This window comes from Leopardus geoffroyi, chromosome C1, assembly GCF_018350155.1.
Source record: "Leopardus geoffroyi isolate Oge1 chromosome C1, O.geoffroyi_Oge1_pat1.0, whole genome shotgun sequence".
NCBI classification, from domain to species: Eukaryota; Metazoa; Chordata; class Mammalia; order Carnivora; family Felidae; genus Leopardus; species Leopardus geoffroyi.
The window spans coordinates 140552149-140565147 of NC_059328.1; positions in this window are offsets into that span (position 1 = coordinate 140552149).

A 12999-nucleotide genomic window follows, 5' to 3' on the forward strand; every position below is an offset into this window, starting at 1 on the left:
GTTTGTTGTTCTGGGAGAGAAAATCTGTCTTTCCAGGCTCAGACTACTTTTCTAGCCTCCGCTCCCTCCTTTGCATGTCAGGGATGTTCTAGGCAAAGCAGTCCACTCACTGCCATGTTCTTCTTCACAGCACATTCCTAGGTCTGGAATATTCTCTTCTCACTATTCAAATCCTACCTTCCCCTCATGGGCCAGCTCAAAATTTCTCTTTTGCAAAGCCTAGACATGCGGTAAGCTCTATGAATTGGAGCAGACATTAAGGGCATCAGAATAAAAAGTCAGACTTTATTAATTCAGTCAGAGTACACATATATTGGGGGTGATTATTTAAAAGGAAAGGTGTGGGGTTTGAGAAATAGTCACTGAATTACAAAATTTTGAAACTATCTGATTATTTTTGTATTTAGTGATAGCAAGCAATGACTGTAACTAGCAAAGGGCTTGCTGTCACTTATTTTAATAAATAGATCTTACTGTATATAACATAATGCTTGATTACTGTACAAGATCAAATTAATAGCCCTCATGATTTCAGTTGTCCCTTTTGGTGTAATGTGATAGTTGCATTCCTAAGAAAACTTGCATGCGCAAAAAGAAATGTCAGTGGAAAAGCCAGGAGTCAGATCATAGCAGTATTGTTGAGTAAGGAGTCAGCAATAAAGGGGCTTCCTTACTGTAGTAGGTCTACAATTATAAAGCCTAAACATTATTGAGTAAATCCAGTGTTTTATTACATCCCGCGTATTGGCCTTTCTTTCTCTGTTGTTTCTAGCACCACTGTTAGTCAGAACTTCTTACCATTTCTATCATCACTGATAGAATAAATGAAGCAGAGCTGCTCAGATAAAGTAGGGGTACTGGGAGCATCTTAGTTTCCTCTCTCAGAAGGAGGAGGGTTCCGAATTAAGATTGCATCAAAAATAGATGATCATGCAGTGAAAATTGATTTTATAAAAGCTCCTAGTGTGACAATTCTTTTTTACAGAAAAGAAAATGTTACTTTCAGAACCACCTGGCTAAGTTACCAGAAATTGCCAATTAGAGAAATAGTTCTACAGACCAGGACTCAGCAAATCTGAATTCTAGTGTGACCTTGGACAAATCACTTAAGACTCTGAACACTTGAGTTTTCTCATCTAAAAAGTAAAGGTAGGACTAGATGATTTCAAAGGCCCCAGGCACATCAATATTTCTATGCCTTTTTTTTCCTTACCTGTAAGGCTATAAATTATTTGTGTAAGGTTCTGTTACTTACCATGACTTTAAACCTCATTGAATGTGTCTATTCCCACATACTTTACTTTTCAAAGGATTAGAGTATAAATTCTTAATGTTAAAATAATTACAAATTTTCAATTTTCTTTTATGATTCATAGACACTTTGGATTTTTTTTCAAATATTTTGAGGAGAATGCAAGTGGGGGAGGGGCAGAGAGAGGTTCTCAAATGGGGTGCGCTGACAGGCTGACAGCAGTGAGCCCTTCTGCGACTCAAACTCAGGAACTGTGAGATCATGACCTGAGCTGAAGTCTCATGCTAAACCAACTGAGCCACTCAGGCGGTTTGAGATTTTTAATGGCCTGTTCCAAATACTTAGCGTAATATAAAAAATCCAATCACTTCATTTTTTAATACACATTTTCTACATTGCACACAGTACTGTATATTTTTAATGACCTTAAAACCATAGTCCATTACTACAGTTCCAAAACCGAATAGTTACTCTTAATAGCTTTTTGGCTTTCGTAGTATTTCAGAAACATGGTTTCTTTTAATGGGGACCTGAGGCAGCAAGTGAGTGTTTAACAACTGGGAATTAATTTGAAACCTGGGACCATACATATATCAGATATTTTGGCTAACCCCAGCATTCCCTGACAACTCCAGAATTCTTTGGTTGTTTATTGGTGAGGATGAATTTGACCATTTACACCAGGGCTAATTGCTGCCCTTTTCTTTAAGTATGATAGCTACGAGTCCTTCTCCCTATCATAATTCAAGCCATTAGACTGATACTTGCACAGAAACTTATACATATCTTTTTTTTTCCATTTTTTAAATTATAACTATTGAACCATTTGACTTCCTGCACTGGAGATTCATTTCCTATTATAATATAACTAGTTTCATAGACCAAATAATGGCACCTGGGCAAATAGCAGTAGGAAACAAAAAAACAAAGTCATTATCAATGTAAAAAACCCTTTTTCTGAGCAGAATGGTTTAAATTTGAAACTGGCAGGATTGATAAGGTGGGATATTCTTTACAAAATCAGAAGCTCCAAATTCTTTGCAAAACTGCAAGTCCCAAATCTGAGGAATTTCTAGGCAATTAGATTGTGACATCTATTGGCCAAATGTATCACTGCATCCTATCATTTTAACCATCTAGGAGCAGAGGGTTGGGTAAAATTGGCAAAATCCCAAGTGCAGAATTAAGGGTTCTTCCCATTTGAGATGTTCACATGGATACATTTGAATGTAGTATTTTAAATTTAGGTAAATATACTTCATATGTATAGCTGTTTTGTTCTTAGAAGTTGTTTTGTTCCCAAGATATTCATAAGGTGTGTTTCTCTCTTGCCTCTCCCTCCCTCTCCCTGCTTCTCCCTGCTTTTCCCTGCCTCTCCTCTTTCTCTCTCTCTCTCTCTCTCTCTCTCTCTCTCTCTCACACACACACACACACACACACACACACACACTGTATATTTGTGCGTATTTGTTTGTGCATATATGTGAAAGACAGTCATTATTAGCATTAGGTTCTTCTACACCATGAAATGGAGAGGCATAGTGGAAAGGCCAGCAAGCTAAAGGCAATCCTTGACTTCCAATCTTTAACTTACCAGTGAAAAGAAACTTAATTTAAAAATGGAAAACAGGATTAATTTGAGAGGCAGGCCAAGAGTTCTAATAGCCCATATAGTATATCACATCTTTTTCACTTTGTTGCCATACCTCTAATTTGCTTGGAGGAATTTTTGTTGACGGTTGTAAATAAAACTTCTATAACAAAACCCGTAAAGATTTTGATAGTCTCAATTTTAACGTTGTTTATCTCCATTATAGATTCCTTGATCAGTCTTCAGGTTTTTTCCAATATGCTAAAACAATTTTTACCACCTGGAGACGTTATTGTCTTGAATCAGTGTAGAGCTTATCTGTATAAAATTGTACTACATGTTGACCTATGTTTGACTGTAAGGGAATTATGAAGAGGGAGCAATCTAAAAGCCAAGTGCTCATCCATTTGAGATTAATTGCCTCTTCCAGGTCACTAATTCATACCCCAGTGTCCCAGGAGAGTTAATTTATTTCCCATGAGTGACCACTTGACTCTGCTAAGGTTCTTTAACTCACCGGGCTTAATATAGGACAAATCTTATTACTATAACTTCGTTACTGCAAAAACAGGAAAACCAACCAAACAAACAAAAAAATCTGCTATGATTTCCCTGTACTTTCCCAGCTTATTTACTCGGTGACAAAACAGAGTGTTCCTTTTGATTGTACCAGTTATTTAACTCCATTTGAATAAGCTTCAGTCTCGTCTTTTACAGTTAAGATTGTCTGACATTGGACATGGAATTTTTACACTTTAAAGTTGTTGGGGTGTCTGAATGGCTCAGTTGGTTAGGCCTCCAACTTCGGCTCAGGTCATGATCTTGCAGTTTGTGAGTTTGAGCCCCATGTTCGGCTCTGTGCTGACAGTTTGGAGACTGGCTTCGGATTCTGTGTCTTCCTCTGTCTCTGTCTCTGTCTCTGTCTCTCTCTCAAAAATAGTGAACATTAAAAAAAATTTAAAGTTACTTTGTTATTTATTTTTACTCAAGTATAATTAACATACAGTGTTCTATTTCAAATGTACACTATAATGATTCAACAATTTTCTATATTTCTCAGTGCTCCTCAAGATAAGTGTACCCTAAAATCTTTTATCTTTTTCACCCAATCGCCCACCAGCCTCCCCTCTGGCAACCACCTGTTTGTTCTCTGTACTTAACAGTCTGAGTTTTTGGGTCATTTTTGTTGTTTCTTAAATTCCACACCTGAGTGAAACCATATGATATTTATCTTTCTTCGGCTTGTTTCATTTAGGATTATACCCTCCAGGTCAATCCAATTTGTTACAAATGTTAAAATCTCATTCTTTTTTCGGGCCGAGTAATATTCCATACAACACACCTTCTTTTATCCATTCATCTATGAGTGGACACTTGGGCTGCTTCCATATCTTGGCTATTATAAATAATGTTTCAATAAACATAAGGGTGCACATATCTTTTCAAATTAGTGTTTTTTGTCTGGGGGAGTGTTGGTGAATACCCAGAAGTATTACTGGATCATATTATAATTCTATTTTTCTTTTTTGAGGGATGTCTACCTGTTATTCTGATCTTATGGGGAAAGCTCTGTTTTTCAGCATTGAGTATGAAGTTAGCTGTATATTTTTCATGTATGGACTTTATTATGTTGAGGATTATTAATCCTACTTTATTGAGTGTTTTTTTATCATAAATAGCTGTTGTCCTTTGCATAGGTTTTCCTTGCATCTGTTGAAGTGATCATATGATTTTTTCCCCTTTTTTCTGTTAATGTGATATATCACTTTGATTGATTTGCAAATAGTGAACAACCCTCACATTCCTGGAATAAATCCCTCTTGGTCATCATGAACAATTTTTTTAATGCATTTCTGGATTCAGTTTGCTAATATTTTGTTGAGGATTTTTGCATCTATGTTCATCAAAGATATTGGCCTCTAGTTGTTTGTTTTTTGTTTTGTTTTGTTTTTTGTAATGTCTTTGGTTGATGTCAGGTTAGGCCTCATAGAAGAATAGGTATTAGCTCTTTAACTGTTTGGTAGAATTCACCTGTGAATTCACCTGAACTTTTATTTATTGGGAATTTTTTTTTGATTTCTGAGTCAATGTGATTGCTAATAATTTGTTCAAATTTTCTATTTTTTTCCTGATTCAGTTTTGAAAGGTTATATGTTTATAGGAATTTATCCATTTCTACTAGGTTGTCCAATTTGTTGGCATATAATTTTTCATATTATTCTCTCATAATCCTTTGTATTTCTGTTATGTCAGTTGTTATTTCTCCTACTTCTTTTCTGATTTTACTTGAGTCCTTATTTTCTCCCATGATTCTGGGTAGATGTTTATTAATTTTTTTTATCTTTTCAAAGAAACTTCTCCTGTTTTCATTGATCTATTATCTTGTTTTCCTTAGTCTCTATTTCATTTATTTCTCTTCTAATCTTTATCATTTCTTCTACCAGTTTGAGCTTTCTTTGTTCTTTCTCTAATTCCCATAGGTGTAAGCTTAGGTTATTTGAGATGTTTCTTGCTTCTTATGGTAGGATTGTATTATAATCTTCCCCCCCTGTAACAGCTTTTGCTGCATCCCCAAAATTTCAGACTATTGTTTTCATTTTCTTTTGTCTCCAAGTATTTTTTAGTTTTCTCTTTGATTTACTGGTTGATACATTCATTGTTTAATAGCATGTTTTTTGGCTTCTATGAAACTCTTCCCAGATTTTCTCTTGTGACTGATTTCTAATTTCATACCATTGTGGTGGAAAAGATGCATGCTGTTTTTAATCTTTTTGAATTTGTTGAGATTTGTGGACTAATATGATCTTTTCTGAAGAATGTTTCATATGTATTTGATAAGAATGCGTATTCTGTTTTTTTTAACGTTTATTTATTTTTGACAAAGAGAGACAGAGAGTGAGCAGGGGAAGGGCAGAGATAGAAGGAGTCACAGAATCTGAAGCAGGATCCAGACTTGGAGCGGTCAGCACAGAGCCTGATGCGGGACTCGAACACAAGAGCTGTGAGATCATGACCTGAGCTGAAATCAGATGCTTACCTGACTGAGCCACCCAGGCACCCCTTCTGCTGGAATGTTCTGAATATATCTGTTAGGTCCATCTGGTCCAGTGTGTTCATGTTCATTTTCTGTTTGGATGGTCTATCCACTGATGTAAATGGGGTGTTAAAGCCCTCTACTATCATTGGACTACTGTTAATTTCTTTATGTCTCTTAATAGTTAGTTGCTTTATGTATTTAGGTGTTCTCATGTTGGCTGCATATTTACAGTTGTTCTATCCTTTTTTTTTTTTTTGTAGTGTCCTTCTTGGCCTCATTACATACTTTGTTTCAAAGTCTAATTTTGTTTGAGCTACGTATTGCTACCCCAGCTTTCTTATTACTCCCATTAGAATGGTAAATGCTTTTCCAACCCCTCACTTTCAATCTGTTTGTGTCTTTAGGTCTGAAATCAGTCTCTTGTTGGCAGCATATGTCTTGTTTTTGTTTTTTTTTTTATCCATTCAGTCACCCTATGTCTTCTGATTAAAATATTTAGTCCCTTTACATTCAAAGTAATTACTGAGAGGTATTTACTGATTGCCATTTTGTTACTTGTTTTATAGTGGTTCTTGTACTTCTCTTTTCCTTTCTTCTCATGCTCTTCTCTCACTGTTTGAATGCTGTCTTTAGTGATTTGCTTGGATTCCTTTCTCTTCATTTTTGGATATTTAGAACAGGTTTTTGATTTGTGGTTACCATTAGCATCTTATGCATATAGCATTAACACCTTATGCGTATAGCAATCTATATACAAAGTTGATGATCACAAGTTTGTTTTTTTTTTATGTTTATTTTTGAGAGAGAGGAAGATAGTGAGCATAAGTAGGGGAAGGGCAGAGAGAGAGGGAGACACAGAATCCAAAGCAAACTCCAGGCTCTGAGCTGTCAGCACAGAGCCCAATGCAGGGCTTGAACTCATGAACTGTGAGATCGTGACTTGAGCTGAAGTTGGACGCTTAACCAACTGAACCACCCAGGCACCCCAATGGTCACTTAAGTTTGAACCCAGTCTAAAAGCATTAAATTTTTGCCTGCCCCCACATTTTATGTATATGATGTCATATTGGACATATTTTGTAATTTCCTTGACTAGCTTCTGTAGATATAATTGATTTTTACTGCTTTTGTGTTTTAATCTCCATACTGGTTTTATAAGTGATTAATATACTTTTATTATGTTTTTGTTTATCTGTGAGATTTTTTTCCTTTCATAATTTCTTTATTCTGGATTATGGCCTCTTCTTTCCACTCAAAGAATTCCCGTTAATCTTTCTTGTGGGCCCCTCTCCCTGTGTTGCCCTCTGAGAGGTTTTTTGGTGTTGGGATGGGTAGTCAGATCAGATGTATATTGTGGCTGTAGTCAAACTTGTGTATATGGTTATCCTCTCCTCTTCCCAGGGAAAGAGTCACTGGTATGACACCAGTCCCTGAAGGGGCTACTTGCAGGATGCGAAATGACAGGAGCTTCTTTGGAGTAACTCCTGCTGAATAGGGTGGTTGAAGTGGGAGGAGCCTCAGGATAATGTGAGGGTGGGGCCTGAGGTGTTAGAAGTGCCAAGTAGAAAGTGTTCCACCGGTTCCTGCAAGCGTTGGGCTACCTAGTGTGGGAAGTGGGGGACGAGGAGAGAAATGATACCTGCCAGCTCTTCTGTTCTTAGAGAAGTCTCTTGATGATTCTTGTCCCTCTAGTACACATTCTGAGATTAGTAAATAAATCTCCTTCATATATACCTCATGTGCTTTTCAAACTGTTACCTCTATGATGTATCTCTGAGGTGTTGTTTGTTATGCTGTCTCTTTAATGGCAGGGACTCAGATTTCTATTGTCCTTAGGCTTTCCCAGAGGGGAGCCTGCTGATTTTTAAAGAACCTAGTGTTAGGCCTCACTGATTGTAAAAACTCATGAAGTTAAACCCCACTAGTTTTCAAAGCCAAATGGTATAAGGACTCCTCTTCCTGATGCGGGTCCTGCTGGTGTGGGGTCGGCTCTTCTCCCTTTTCCATACTTGTGGTGCCCCTCCTGTTTTGGTTAGTCTCACCTAGAGCTTAGTTCTTGACTTGACCGCTGCCCCTCCTACCGTTTTTGATGTGGCCTCCTAAGATTAATTGTGGATAGTCTGTTCTGCCAGGGTTAGGGTCATTTTTGGGTAAGTTGTGCTAATATGGCTATTATCTAGGTGTGTCCATGGGATGAGGTGGGCTCAGGATCCTCCTACTCACCATCTTCCCAGAAGTGCTAAAATAACTTTAAATAATGGCAAATGAAGTCACATGCTGTGTAAGCAAATGACAAATGGATTTCATGTCCTCCTGTAATCAAATTGAAATCTGAGGAATAAAATTTATATAAAAATATTATTGATTCCAATAGTAAAGACATAACTTAGAGTTTTTAAAGAAAAATAGGAGAAAGAAAAAAACAGCAATCAATGAACTATAGTAACCATGATCTTTCAAGGCAAAAACCTGAAATAAAAAAATGCTGAGTCATGGAAGCCTTAGTCAATTCTAAAAGTGCTAACTATTCAGGGTCATTAAATCTTGTACCTTTTTCAATGTTAGTAGGTATTTGAACATTAAAAAACCTTCAGTTTGCTATTCTATTAAAGTCCCTCTATAATCACAGCATCGTAAGTCACTATTATTTGGCTATTGTAAATAATGCTGCAGTGAGAATGAAGATGCAGATATCTCTTCGAGATAGTGATTTAATTTCCTTTAGATATACACCCAAAAGTAGAATTCCTGGATCATATGATAGGTTGATCTTTAATTTTTCAAAACCCTTCCATAGTGGCTGCACAAATTTACATTCCTAATAACAGTTTTCAAGGGTTCCCTTTTCTTTAGATACTTGCTAGTGTTTATTTTTTTCTTTTGGATAATAGCTATTCTAACAGGTGTGAGGTGATATCTCATCGTGGTTTTGATTTGCATTTTCCTGATTAGTGATATTGAACAGCTTTCCATGCCTGATAGCCATTTGAATACCTTATTTGGAAAAATGATTATTCAGGTACTACGCCTTATTTCTAAATTAGATTATATGAGAATTTCAGGATTTTTTTTTTTTTGGCTATTTAGTTGCATGAATTTCTTGTGTATTTTGGATATTAACTCCTTATCAGATATGTGGTTTGCAAATATTTTCTCCCATTCCATAGGTTGCCCTTTTTATTCCATTGATTTTTTTTCTTTTTGTCACCTTTTTAAGAGAAGTTTTTATTTAAATTTTAGTTAACATACCATGTGATATTAGTTTCAGGTGTACAATATAATGATTCAACACTTCATACAGCATACAATAGCCAAGACATGAAAACTTAAGTGTTCACTGGCAGGTGTATGGATAAAGAAAATGCAGGGTATATGTATATGGAATATTATTCAGCCAGAAAAGAAGGAAATCTTACCATTTGTGACAACATGAATGAATCTTGAGGGTGTGATGTTAAGTGAAATGTCAGACAGGGAAAGACAATTTCTGTATGATCTCACTAATATGCAGAATCAGGAATACCGATTTTATAGAAACAGGGAACAGACTGATAGTTGCCAGCATTGATGGATGGGGTGAGAAAAATGGGTGAAGGTGGTGAAAATGTATGAACTTCCAGTTATAAGTTATGAGGATGCATTATACAGTATGGTGACTATAGCTAACAATACTGTATTGCATATTTGAAAGTTTCTCAGAGTAGACCTTAAAAATTCTTGTTGCTAGAAAAAAATAATTATTTGAGGTGATAGATGTTAGCCAAAGTTATTATGATAATCATTTTGCAATATATTAATATATTAAAGAATTATGGCATCTACCTTAGAGTTACATGATGTTTTATGTCGATGTTTTAATAAAACTGGAGAAAAGAAAAAAAAATCACTGCTGTTTGATAGCAATGTTGTCACTTAGGATCACCAGATTTTGCAAACAAAAATAGAGTACACTCAGATAAATTTGAATTTAGATAAAAAGTGACTTTTTTTTTTAAGTGTAAGTATGTACCATGCAATATTTGGGAGATTAGGCAGTGTATTTCATTAACTGTTCCAACTGTGTTGCAGTCGTAAAACATGTTGAACTGATCTGAAACTAATTGGGGATCTTTCTACACGAGATTTTTGGATTAAAATGGGACACTAGGACAAAGTTTCAGTTTGACCCCATCAAAGCTGGGGTACTTTTCTGAACCACCATTAAATTAGTCAGCATCAATTTTACAACATCTGTTAGTGCACATCTATGTGACAGGCACTGTGCTGAAGCATTCTTCCGGCAACAGAACTGGACCTTTGGCAAGCACTTGTTTGTGGAGTTTGTGACAAGGATGGCTTTTAATCTTCAAAGCTACTAAAAATTCACCTTCTAGGAAAACAGCCTAAGCTAGGAGTACAAACCAATGTTGAAAAAGTTTAATGCCTATTTTTTGTGTCATTAAATTGCCACCCATTTTTAATACAGGAATATTGCTCTTTATACTAGAATATGTCGGAAGCTTTAATTTAAATATAATATTACACAATACAAAATTAAAGCACTTAGAGCCTCTTTTTTTATTGTATTTTAAGATCAAAGCAGATTATAGCATTGCAACCTTGTCTGTTTTGCCTGTTTCCTTTTAAGGAAGCAAATTTCATAACCATAGCATTACATGTAAGTACACTGAAATAAAATTGCAAGTGTAACAGAAATGAAACATTTTATGAAATAATTTAATATGATGAAACAACTGTTAGGTCAACTAATAATTAAAGAGAGAAAATCTAGGATGACTTAAGGTTAGACACTGTATAAGAGAATGATTTAAGTATCCAAGGATTAAGAGGTGCTTGGAAAACTTTTTAAGCTCTTAGCAAAATTGATCATGATTATAAAAAGTGTAAAATATGTCTAAAATAATATTTAAGAAAAATGAATTGGTTTGCAAACTTATTGCTTTGTTGAACAATTAATGGATAGTTGAACTATACCTAACTATTTAAAAAGAAAAAACATAATTTTGTTTCATAATTTTTTCAGAATTAACTATAAATTTTAATTCCTTTTTAACAAATATAGTTTAAGGGTCTTTTTATGTACAGGTTATCTTTGAATAGGTTCTCCCACTATCTTAAGAGTGGATTTGTTGTATTTTTTAAAATTTTATATTGAAATGATATGCATGCAAAAAAATGCATATAAATGTGCCACTCCAGTTTTCACAGCTAAATTACCTATGCAGTCAATACTCAAATTCAGAACAGAGAACATTACCAACACCCTAGAAGCCCTGTCCTTCTTTCCAGTTATTCCCCTTCCCCTCCCAAGGGTAAGCATCACCCTGACTTCTAGTAGCAGTTCTATTTCTGTAGTTCATATTCATGTAATTATATAGTATGTGCTCTTTTGCATCTGGCTTCTTTTACACAGCATTGTTTATTAGTGTCATCATTTTGTTGCACAGTGATAAAGCATTCATTTTAATTAATTATTATATAATATCCTATTATGTAGCTATTCCCCAGCTGATATATCCATTCTGGTATTGATGGGCATTTAAGCAATATCTTTCTTGTGGTTATCATATATTGTGGTGGTATAGTCTTTTATAGGAGTATTTGTCTTTCTTTGAACAGATGTGTGCATTTCTGTTGGTTTAGATCTCAGAGTGGAATTGCTAGGTCTTAGGGTATGTTAAGCTTTAGAATTGCCAAACTCTTTTCTGAAGTGTTTTTATCATTTTCCAACAACTCTGTAGTTGCTATACATCTGTCAAAACTTTTTCATTTTAGCCATTCTTGGGACATGTGGTGGTGTGGTTATTGGAGGTTTATTTTGCATTTCTGATAATTAATAAAGTAGAGCACCCTTTCATGCTTACTGGCCATTTGGCTATCTTTCTTTGTAAATGTTTAAGTCTTTTACTTTTGTTTTTCTTTTTTCACCGACTTTAGAAGTTCTTATATATTTTGGATATAAGTCCTTCGTTGGATGTGTGTGTGTGTGTGTGTGTGTGTGGCTGGACTGTTGTATATGCATGTCTTCAACTCTGTTAATTGCCTTCTCCTTCATGATGTCTTTTGATGAATTAAAAGTTCTTAATTTTAATATGACACAATCAATTTCCATCCTGTATGGCTTGTATCCTGTTTAAAAAAAAAACAAAATCCTTTCCTACTGCAAGGTCACAAAGACTCTTTTTTCCCCCCTTCTAAAAGCTTTAATTTTTCCCATGTATTTATTCAGTTTCTGTATATTTTATTTTTAATTTTTATTTTTTGACTATAGTTGACACATGATCTTTCATTAGTTTCAGATATACAACATAGAGATTCAACAACTCTGTTATGTTATGTTCACTGCAAATATAGCTACCACATATCCCCATGCAATGCAATTACAATATCATTGACTATATTCCCTATGATTTAGATTTACAATGCATTTGGAAATGATTGAGTATGGTAGAAGGTAAAAGCAAAAATATATTTCTTTCCTATATAAATATCCAACTGATCCAGCTGCACGGCAGTATCCTGTTGGTCATAAATCGAGTGACTACTTTTTGACAGGTCTATTTCTTAGACTTTTTCTATTCATTGGTTAGTCTCTCCTTGTTCCAATACCACTCTGTCTTAATTACTACAGTTTTATAGCAGCAACATGGTTTTAAGTGCTTGGAAATATGATTGGAAATCATATGTTCAAAGCCTGAATTTTAATCTTCTGGATAATTAAGTTATAGCTTACATGTATTGATACAACGTGGGGAGCATAAAACACTTATGAAACAATTTAAAATATCTTGGCTAGTAAGATGAGAATGAAGATTATTATGGCATGTTTAGTACTGTGTTCAAATTTAGTAGGTATTTGGATTCTTGGTATGAGAGAAACAATTGAAGACAACAAGAAATTAAAAGAAAAAACGTGTACAATTATACAATCAAGTGCAAAATGGTGTGGTGTAAACCAGGTGCTATACAGATGAAGGAAAAGAAAAGGTCAGTGAAGAATGAAGTAGTTAGAAAAGGCTTCATAGAGGAAGTGGGGCTTGAACAAATCCTTGAATTGATTTGGACTTGACTAGGTCACTCTTTTTTAAAAATTTTTAATTTTTTTTATTTTAAAACTTT